This window comes from Lithobates pipiens, unplaced genomic scaffold, assembly GCF_037356315.1.
Source record: "Lithobates pipiens isolate NorthernLeopardFrog02 unplaced genomic scaffold, aLitPip1_a1.2 Scaffold_13, whole genome shotgun sequence".
Taxonomy (NCBI): Eukaryota; Metazoa; Chordata; class Amphibia; order Anura; family Ranidae; genus Lithobates; species Lithobates pipiens.
In genome coordinates this window covers 248387320-248398107 of record NW_027507718.1, presented here as the reverse complement: position 1 = coordinate 248398107, position 10788 = coordinate 248387320, and positions in this window count along the sequence as shown.

Genomic DNA, 10788 nt, shown 5'->3' with positions numbered 1-10788 from the left:
TGAGCAGCTTCATAGATTATAACAGAAAATAGTGTTTTCATGTACTTTCAGCACACTGTGATCCTGTGTTGTAGGGCATATAAAAACAATGGTGTGAATGGGTCTTTAGGTAGCCAACAGAACTCAGAAACATACTGTATTTCAGCATGCCATGTATGTAATGGTCATAGTGTTGAGGTAATCCTCTGGACATAGAGATTGCAAACCTGCTTCTAAAATCTGAGCTAATAAAGGTTTAAAAATCGAAATATTCTGATTCCAGAACTTTTATTTGGGGTGCTTCTACACCTTGACTTACATGCTAATTAACCCTTTCTTAATAAACATTTAGCGCTGCCCCTTAGAGGGTTGCTGGATTTTGGGTTCCCCTTTTCCTGCACAGCCAGGCAACATGCATTTTACAAATTCCACACAGTAACCAGACCATGGGCTTGTTTTTGTTGTTTTAATGAGGGGAAAAAACTTGGATGGGGATGAAGGAATATGGGATTCCCAATTTAACACAGTAGAACAACTTGAGGGCAGACTTCTATATAAACACATAAATGGATCCTGGACTGCACTTCGTCCGGAATAATGGCAGTCTTTCTAGTGGATCAATGTTAATGGTGATGGTGGGTGTGCTCTATGTGTGAAGGGGGCAGACTGGACACAACTGCGGCTATAATGGCTTTAAGAGGTTAGTCACTCTTCACAAATACTTACTGCCAGGTTGTTCATTGCTTATGAAAATGTGGTTCTGCTGAGCCAATATATATATATATACTATATGAACACCATTAGTAAATGGGGCAGTTTTTGCCATTTTATCCTTATAAATTTTGAAAAGGGATGTGGCCATTAGGGATGAGCTTTGTGTTCGAGTCAAACCCACGTTCGTCTCGAACATCGACTGTTCGACCCTTGGGCGAATTATGAACATTATGGGCCGTTCACACCAAATTCGCGTGGCGCGTCACGGCCCATAATTCACTGCGGCATTGCAGTGCATTGCTGGCTGATGATTGGCCAAGCATGCACTGTGACCCACATTCTTTGCCAATCACAGCGCCGTCTGTACAGCGAGCTGTAATTGGCCAAAGCCAGGGTGGCTTTTGGCCAATTATGGCTCAGGGGGTCTAGTACATGCCCCACACTGTATAAAGTGGCCTGCTTGGTGGCCTTGTGTAGTGTGTTGCATCGGTGGAGAGAGAGATAAACGAAGAGACAGTGTGTTTGAATTTCATTTGAAGCTGTTGCAATTACAGTCTGTGTATTGTGCCACCTGCACAGTGTACACCTAAAGCTACCCCAATTGCTGGTGTTCTGCTGGTCCTATACCACAGGCAGCTGTAGCAATTACAGTTGGTGTATTGTGCCACCTGCACAGTGTACACCTAAAGCTACCCCAATTGCTGGTGTTCTGCTGGTCCTATACCTCAGGCAGCTGTAGCAATTACAGTCGGTGTATTGTACCACCTGCACAGTTTACAGCTAAAACTACCCCAATTGCTGGTGTTCTGCTGGTCCTATACCTCAGGCAGCTGTAGAAATTACAGTGGGTGTATTGTGCCACCCACACAGTGTACAGCTAAAGCTACCCCAATTGCTGGTGATCTGCTGGTCCTATACCACAGGCAGCTGTAGCAATTACAGTCGATGTATTGTGCCACCTGCACAGTGTACAGCTAAAGCTACCCCAATTGCTGGTGTTCTGCTGGTCCTATACCTCAGGCAGCTGTAGCAATTACAGTGGGTGTATTGTGCCACCTGCACAGTGTGCACTTAAGCTACCCCAATTGCTGTATTCTTCAGATCCTATACCACAGGCAGGCAGCTGCAGTAATTACAGTCGGTGTACTGTGTCATCTGCACAGTTTGCACCTAAAGCTACCCCAATTGCTGGTGTTCTGCTGATCCTATACCGCAGGCAGCTCCAGTAATACAGTTAGTATATTGTGTCATCTGCACAGTGTGCACCTAAAGCTACCCCAATTGCTGGTGTTCTGCTGGTCCTATACCTCAGGCAGCTGTAGCAATTACAGTCGGTGTATTGTACCACCTGCACAGTTTACAGCTAAAACTACCCCAATTGCTGGTGTTCTGCTGGTCCTATACCTCAGGCAGCTGTAGAAATTACAGTGGGTGTATTGTGCCACCCACACAGTGTACAGCTAAAGCTACCCCAATTGCTGGTGATCTGCTGGTCCTATACCACAGGCAGCTGTAGCAATTACAGTCGATGTATTGTGCCACCTGCACAGTGTACAGCTAAAGCTACCCCAATTGCTGGTGTTCTGCTGGTCCTATACCTCAGGCAGCTGTAGCAATTACAGTGGGTGTATTGTGCCACCTGCACAGTGTGCACTTAAGCTACCCCAATTGCTGTATTCTTCAGATCCTATACCACAGGCAGGCAGCTGCAGTAATTACAGTCGGTGTACTGTGTCATCTGCACAGTTTGCACCTAAAGCTACCCCAATTGCTGGTGTTCTGCTGATCCTATACCGCAGGCAGCTCCAGTAATACAGTTAGTATATTGTGTCATCTGCACAGTGTGCACCTAAAGCTACTCCAATTGCTAGTGTTCTTCAGATCCTATACCACAGACAGGCAGCTGCAGTAATTACAGTCAGTGTATTGTGTCATCTGCACAGTGTGCACCTAAAGCTACCTCAATTGCTTGTGTTCTGCTGATTCTATCAACAGGCACCTGTAGCAATTACAGTCAATGTACTGTGTCATCTGCACAGTTTGCACCTAAACCTACCCCAATTACTGGTGTTCTGCTGATCCTATACCGCAGGCAGATCCAGTAATTCCAGTTGGTGTATTGTGTCATCTACACAGTGTGCACCTAAAGCTACCCCAATTGCTGGTGTTCTGCTGATCCTATACCACAGGCAGGCAGCTGCAGTAATTACAGTCGATGTACTGTGTCATCTGCATAGTGTTCATCTAAAGCTACCCCAATTGCTGGTGTTCTGCTGATCCTATACCACAGGCAGGCAGCTGCAGTAATTACAGTCAGTGTATTGTGTCATCTGCACAGTTTGTACTTAAAGCTACCCCAATTGCTGGTGTTCTCATAGTCATAATACTACAGGCAGGCAGTTGATTCTGCTAGCTGCAGTATAATCAGTATATACGTCCCAGCTTTGTGCAGCTACATCTCCCTGCAGGTCATTTGTATGTCTGGAAGGCCAACAAGGAGAGGCAGACAGTCACGAGCCAATAAAAGAGGGCAAGCAGGCTCTGTGTCTATAGGCAACAGTGCTGGTCGTGGACACAGTGCATCCTCATCAGCACGTGGCCATGGGACACGCGTGTCCTTATTTTTGGCAGCTGGACGTGTTGAGCCGCAACATGCCGAAGACTTGGTAGAGTGGATGACCAAGCCATCCTCATCCTCCTCATCCTCTCTCACCCAGGCTCAGGGTGCTGGCAAAGCAGCTGCCAACGCGGCCTCTTCCCTTATCTCAATGGCATCAGTCACTCCTTCCCTAGTCCCACCATGTCCTCCTGAGGAGTCCCCTGAATTGTTTGAGCACAGTGTTGGGTACATGCTCCCGGAGGATTCCCAGTGTTTTGAAGGCTCTGATGATGATACCCAGCTAGAAGAAGGCAGTAACGTGAGCCCAGAGAGAGGGGATGCCTAAGAAGGACAGCAATCTGGCAGTCATGTTCCCCCAGCTGCAGCATACTGCCAGGTTTGCTCCAGTGATGAAGAGGGAGGGGATGATGAGGTCCCTGACTCCACATGGGTGCCTGATAGGAGAGAGGAGGAGGAGGAGGCACATCTCCAAAGAGGCAGGATGCCCTCCAGGGGCCAGTTTAAGGGCAGCACACCGACTGCATCACACCGCAGAGCTCCACATGTGCCTCTTCCAAAAGTTCTTTGGTGTGGGGCTTTTCTGAGACGAGTGCATCAGAACGCACCGCTGCTATTTGCAACATACGTCTCAAGCATATCTCGTGTGGCGAAAACATCAGCCGCATGCTTGACCAGACATATGTCGACCTGCCATGCAGTCCGTTGGCAAGTGTACCTAAAAGACCCACACCAAATAACAAAGTGGACATCTCCTTGCTCCTCATCAGCTGGGATCTCCAACTCCACTATTCCTTCAGTCCTCTCTGAAACTTGCACTGAGAGGAATGAAGGTGTATAATTAGGTGTGTCACAGCCAAGTACTTGTGGGCAATCTGCTAACTGTACACCAACATCCGATTGAAAAGAAGTTCACTCCCAGCCATCCACATGCCCAGCGGTTAAATGCTAGCTTGGCTAAATTGCTAGCACTTCAACTGCTGCCTTTTGAGTTAGTAGACTCAGCCCCCTTCCGTAAATTTTGTGCAATGTGCGGTTCCTCAGTGGCAGGTTCCCAAATGCCATTTTTTCTCACGGAAGGTGATTCCGGCTTTCTACCGGCATATGGAAGGCAATGTCTTGGCCTCGCTGGACAGGGCGGACAGTGGTAAGGTGCATATTACCGCTGACTCATGTCCAGCAGGCATGGACAGGGACGTTACCTATATTTCATGGTGCATTAGGTGACTCTGGCAGCTGGGAAGGATGCAGGACAAGGTGCAGTAGTGTTGCAGGTTGTTCCACCACCACGCCTCCAAAATACTACTACTGGTGATTGTGACACACCTCTCTCCTTCACCCTCTCCTCTTCTTCTTCCTCCATGGCCTCTTCCTGTGCTTTGTTCTCAGAACCAGCGGTGCTCCATAGGCGTTCAAGGGGCTACGCAAATGCGCAGGCAAAAATATGCCATGTCATGCTTGCGCTGGTGTGCTTGATTCTGTCATCTCTGCAGGGGCAGGCCAAGAGTTAATTGACGCCATACCAGCTTAAGCCAGGAATGGTGGTTTGCGACAATGGCACCAACCTGCTCTCCGCCCTCCGACAGGGACAACTGATCCATGTGCCCTGTCTGGCTCATGTCCTTAACTTGGTTGTGCACAGTTCTTGGGCAGGTACCGGGGCTTACAGGATGTCCTGAGGCAAGCCAGGAAAGTCTGTGTGCATTTCCGTTGGTCAGATAATGCCAGTGCTCGGCTAAATGACCTCCAAAAGGAATTGAACCTGCCCAAGAACCGCCTAACCTGTGACATGCCCACCAAGTGGAACTCAACGTTAGCCATGCTGCAGTGGCTGCACATGCAGCAGAGGGCCATCAATGAGTACCTGTGCGACTACGGCACCAGAACAGGGTCAGGGGAGCTTTTTCCCCACACCAGTGGGCCATGGTCAGGGATGCATGAACTGTCCTGTCACCATTTTTGAGGAGGCCACGAGGATGGTGACCAGTGACAGTGCATGTATCAATGACACTGTCCCTCTTGTCGACCTGTTGGAGCACACGATGCGTGGGAATAATAGACAGGACACTTGAGGCAGAACAGAGGCAGGAAGGCCTCCTTTATCCAGATAGTGTTCCTGCTGACCCACCGATCTCACAGGAAGAGGAGGAGGAGGATTGTGTCAGCATGGAGGTGGGACCTGGCACTCAGCATCAGCAGCAGTCTTTTAGGGATCATTTACAGTCCCAAGAAACCCGTGGACTTGTACGTGGCTGGGCGGAGGTGGCTGCGGATCATGTCGTCCTTAGTGACGCAGAGGACTCCGGACCAAATGCCTCAGCTAACCTACGCTGCATGGCCTCCCTGATCCTGGAAAGCCTGCGGAAGGATCCTCGTATTTGTCGGATCAAGGAGAGGGATCATTACTGGCTGGCAACTCTCCTTGATCCACGGTACAAGGGTAAGGTTGCAGACCTTATCTTGCCATCGCAGAGGGAGCAGAGGATGAGACATCTTCAGGAGGCCTTGTAGAAAGGTCTGTGCAATGCGTTCCCAGAGACTGGGAGGTTACAAATTCCTGGTCCTGGACAACGTGTTGCTGAGGCTTCAGTCAGTCACAGAAGGAGCGGTGGAGAAGGTGGCCGTCTGACCGATGTGTTCAGACAATTCTTTAGTCCACAGCCCCAAGGTATGATTGGTTCCAGCGACCAGTGCCAGCATCTGATTTACATGGTGCAGGAATACCTAGGGGCAAAATCAGACTTTGGACTCCTTTCCCACCGAAAATCCTCTGGGTTACTGGGTCTTGAGGATGGATCACTGGTCAGAGCTTGCACAGTATGCAATTGAGCTACTGGCCTGTCCTGCATCCAGCGTTCTTTTAGGAACGCACATTCAGTGCTGCTGGAGGCTTTGTAACTGATCACAGGATGCGCATGTCCACCGACTCGGTTGATCGACTGACCTTCATAAAAATGAATCAGTCTTGGATCACCACCAGCTACCAAGCACCTCAAGCTGATGTAACCGAATAATTTTTTTTGAAATGTCAGATCCCTTCAAGACTGCCTATGCTGATGCTGAGTGACTATCCTGTTATGCTGACTGACTATCCTCTTCCTCCTCAATGATCCTGCTGATAGCTTGGAAGAACATTTTTGGTTCTAGGCACCGCCACCAGTGGCTAAGGCCCGATTTTTCAGCCCCTATTTAAGAGGGGCGTGTAATTACAATTTTTTATGCAATACTTTGCAGCAGGGCTCAATCCTGTGCTCCAACTAGAGTATCTGTGAGGGGTTGCAGTGTCATGGCACCAGCACCAGTGCCTAAGGCCCAATTTTTCAGCTCCTGTTTAACAGGGGCATGTAATTACAATTTTTGATCCAATACTTTGCAGCAGGGCTCATTCCTGTTCTCCAACTAGAGTTTCTGTGAGGTGTTGCAGTGTTGTGGCGCGAGTGTCTAAGGCCCAATTTTTCTGCCCCCGTTCAACAGGCACATGTAATTACAATTCTCAATATAATATTTCACAGCAGGGCCCGTTCCAGCGCCCACCAAGAGTAACTGTAAGGACTTACAGTTTTATGGCACCAGCACCACCACCAAAGGCCCAATTTTTCTACCACTGTTCAACAATGGCATGTAATTACAATTCTTGATATAATAGTTCATAGCAGGGCGTTCCAGCAACCACCAAGAGTCACTTTGACGGCTTACAGTGTTGTGGCAACACCAACACCTTAGGTCCAAAATTCTGCAGTGCATATAGGGCAGGCCCTTACTTTCAAACATCCAATTTACAAACGTCTCCTACTTGCAAACGGAAGGAAACAAAAGGAAGTGAGATGAAATCTACCCCTAGGAAGGGAAATTCTCTCCTGTAAGAGTTGATATGGGAAAAATGTGTCTCCTCCCCACTGATGCTTTATCCCAATCCTTCTTTTAATAAAAACCCCAAATGTTCAAAAAACATTGGGACAGAAAGTGAGGTGAAATCTTCTGAAGAGGTGCACAGACAGCAAAAATGTTACAGGGTTGATAAGCCTTCCCTATGTTTTCCAAAAAGCTTAAAAATAGATTTTTTGACTGGAGATACACTTTAAAATTGTACTAGTTCAAAATTACAAACAGATTCTACTTAACAACAAACCTACACAGTCCCTGTCTTGTTTGCACCGCCTGTATACTCCTGTTCTGGCTATATAGGGCCTAGGGGCCCCACGCCTTTCCTTTTTTTCATTTGGGTATGGGGCTCCCCTTAATATCCATACAAGAGCCAAAGGGGCTGGTAATGGGCGGGGGGGGGGGGGGTACCCATGCCATTTTTCTCAATGATTTTCAATCCATATTGCCGGGACCAGACTTTACATTAAAACCACAAGCAGTTTTAAATGACTTTTTTTCTGTTAGAAATGTCATTTTGTGCAGGGACTGTTCTAAACAAGGAAAATACATGCCACTTCACAGGCATACTACAGACACCCCCCAGGCACATTATTTAAATGAATATTTCACTTTTTTTCACTTTAAGAGTCATTAAAATCAGTGCTCCCGAAAAAACTGCAGTTTTAAAACTTTTTTTTGCATTGATACATGTCCCCTGGAGCAGGAGTCGGGTCCCCAAATCCTTTTTAGGACAATAACTTGCATATTAGCCTTTAAAATTAGCACTTTTGATTTCAAACGTTCGAGTCCCATAGACTTTAATTGGGTTCTAAAGTTCGCACAAATTTTTGGTCCGTTCGCAGGTTCTGGTGCGCACTGAACCGGGGGGTGTTGGGCTCATCCCTAACGCTGAAGAAGGTCACAAGTATGAAGTATTACAGGATGTCCAGATAACTTGGAGTGAACTCAATGAGATTAAATCATCCAATGTGGTAGGAATGGTGCATCCAGCTAGTTCATCCTTGAAACGCTCAGATAGGCCTTGCCAGAAGGTAGCAGTAAGGACCTCATTATTCCATTTGAGTTCAGCAGCCAGCGTACGCAATTGTCCGACTGTCATTCCTTGCTGATGAAGGTGGGCCCCAGCAGCCAAAGACACTCTGCCGGGCTCATCAAAAGTTTTCTGGAATGTATCCAAAAAAATCGGAAGATTGGAGGTGATAGAATCGTGTGATTCCCAGAGTGGGGAGGCCCAAGCTAGAGCATCACCAGAGAAGAGAGAAATGATATATGCGACTTTGGTGCGATCAGTTGGAAAATGGTGGCTGGAAAGGTCAAAGTGGATGGAACACTGATTAATGAAGCCCCGACAAGCCTTAAGCCCCGTACACACGAGCGGACTTTTCGACATCCAAAGTCTGACGGAATGATTCCGTCAGACTTTTCGATCGCGTGTGGGCTGCAACGGACTTTTGATTCGCAAAAGTCTGACGGACTTTAGAAAATGGAACATGCTTCAAATTTTTCCGACGGAACTCCGCCGGACCCGGTCCCTCCGAAAAATTCGCTCGTGTGTATGCTATTCCGACGGACTAAAACCGACGCTAGGGCAGCTATTGGCTACTGGCTATGAACTTCCTTATTCGAGTCCAGTCGTACGTCATCACGTTCAAATCCGTCGGAGTTTGGTGTGATTGTGTGTGGTCAAGTCCGCTCAGTCGAAAAGTCCGTCAGAACTCTGTCGGAACTCCGGCAGAACTCCGGCAGAACTCCTTCGGAAGTCTGTCGGACATAAGTTCTCTCGTGTGTACGGGGCTTTAGGGTCGCCAGAAAAACAAGGTGGCGGCAGGAGATGCAGGCAGGGATTGCCAGATGTAGCAGGTAACACAGGAACAGCTGAAGCAGGAGCAGGAATGGGAGGAGTTGAAGTTGCAGCGAGTTGCAGATGATCCAGACGGGAGGCAAGATCCTGAAGGACCAGCATGCTCTTGATTTGCTTGCTGGAAGTAAAGCCTCTGAACTAGATGTTGCCTTTGATCCTCGGTCAGTGGCCGATTCTCAGAGGCGCTTATGGCTTTAGAAAACTGTCACGGTACTGCTACAGTGAGCCCACAGGCGAGCAGGTGACACGGGATCCCCCAGGGTGTGGAGTCTAAGGGCCAGCCGGTATTCTGCCAGGGACCCCCTCACATGGCTTTGGGCTGAGCTGCGTGCTGACCCCAGGTCACGACCCTGGGTTTACCCTGCTCGCTAGGGGAGTACCAGAAGACACAGCCAGGCAAGAATGGATGGATGGATGAAGCAAAGGAGGCCCGGATAGCAAGCCAAGGTCAGGGCGGGCTGCAGGCAACGTAATCAGGACAAGCTGAGTCGGTACACAAGAGATCAGTTCACGAGAAGTCAGGTTAAAGTAGGTCACACGAAGGGGGCTCAGAAACAAGCATTGCTCAAGCAACCAGAAGCTGATCTGGAAGGAATTTAAATAGAAAAGCACATGGGGGGCTGGATAGGAAGTAGCAGGAAGGAATGATATAATTAGGCAACAGGTGGAGCTGGCGACACCCGTAGCTGCAGAATGCAGCAGAGCTGAACACAAGATAGTGGAACAACAGGTGCCAGCCAACCCACAGCAGTGAAAGTAAGACACAGATCAGCTCCGCAGCTGATCTGTGACATGTAGCCCAAAGGGAGGTGGACCATATTCTGTCTTGGGCAGAGAAACATGTTCCTTGCTTATCTGCAGTCTACATTCCAGGAGTGGAATATTGTCAGGCATATTTTTTGAGCCGTCAACAGTTGGTCTCTACATCCCGATGCTTTTTTGCCCATATGCCAAAGATGGGGTACGCCAGACGTAGATCTGTTGGCATCCGGGTTCAACAAGAAGTTGGACAACTTTGTGGCGAGAACACGGGATCCACTTGCACTCGGAATAGATGCGTTAGTGACCCCATGGGATCAGTTTTCACTGATTTATGCATTCCCTCCAGTTCAGCTATTACCACGGCTGCTTCACAGGATCAGGGAAGAAGGGAACCCAAAAATGTTAGTAGCCCTGGCATGGCCCAGAGGACCCTGGTACGCAGAGATCATGAGAATGGCAGTAGGGGAGTCATGGACTCTTCCATCTCGTCCGGACCTGCTGTCGCAGGGGCCGGTATTCCATCCTGCCTTACAGACGGGAGCTTTCAGGTTCAGTAGTAACCACCCTGATTAATGCCAGAAAACTGTCCTCCAGGACCATTTATTACAGGGTCTGGAAGGCCTATGTCGCCTGGTGTGAAACCAAGGGTTGGCATCCTCAGAAGTATGTTATAGGAAGAATTCTGGCCTTTCTACAGTTAGGAGTAGAAATGAAGCTGGCCTTGAGTACAAGCAAGGGTCAGATTTCGGCCTTGGTAGTGTTTTTTTCAAAAGCTGCTTGCTTCACATTCTATAGTCCGGGCATTCATGCAAGGGGTAACACGGATAACTCCACCAGTTAGAGCACCCTTGTGCCAATCTGATTTTGTTAGTGTTGCAAAGACAACCTTTGAACCTATACGTAATATTCCTTTGCTCCTTTTGACAAGGAAATTGGTATTCCTAGTTGCAGTAACCTCCGCAAGAAGAGA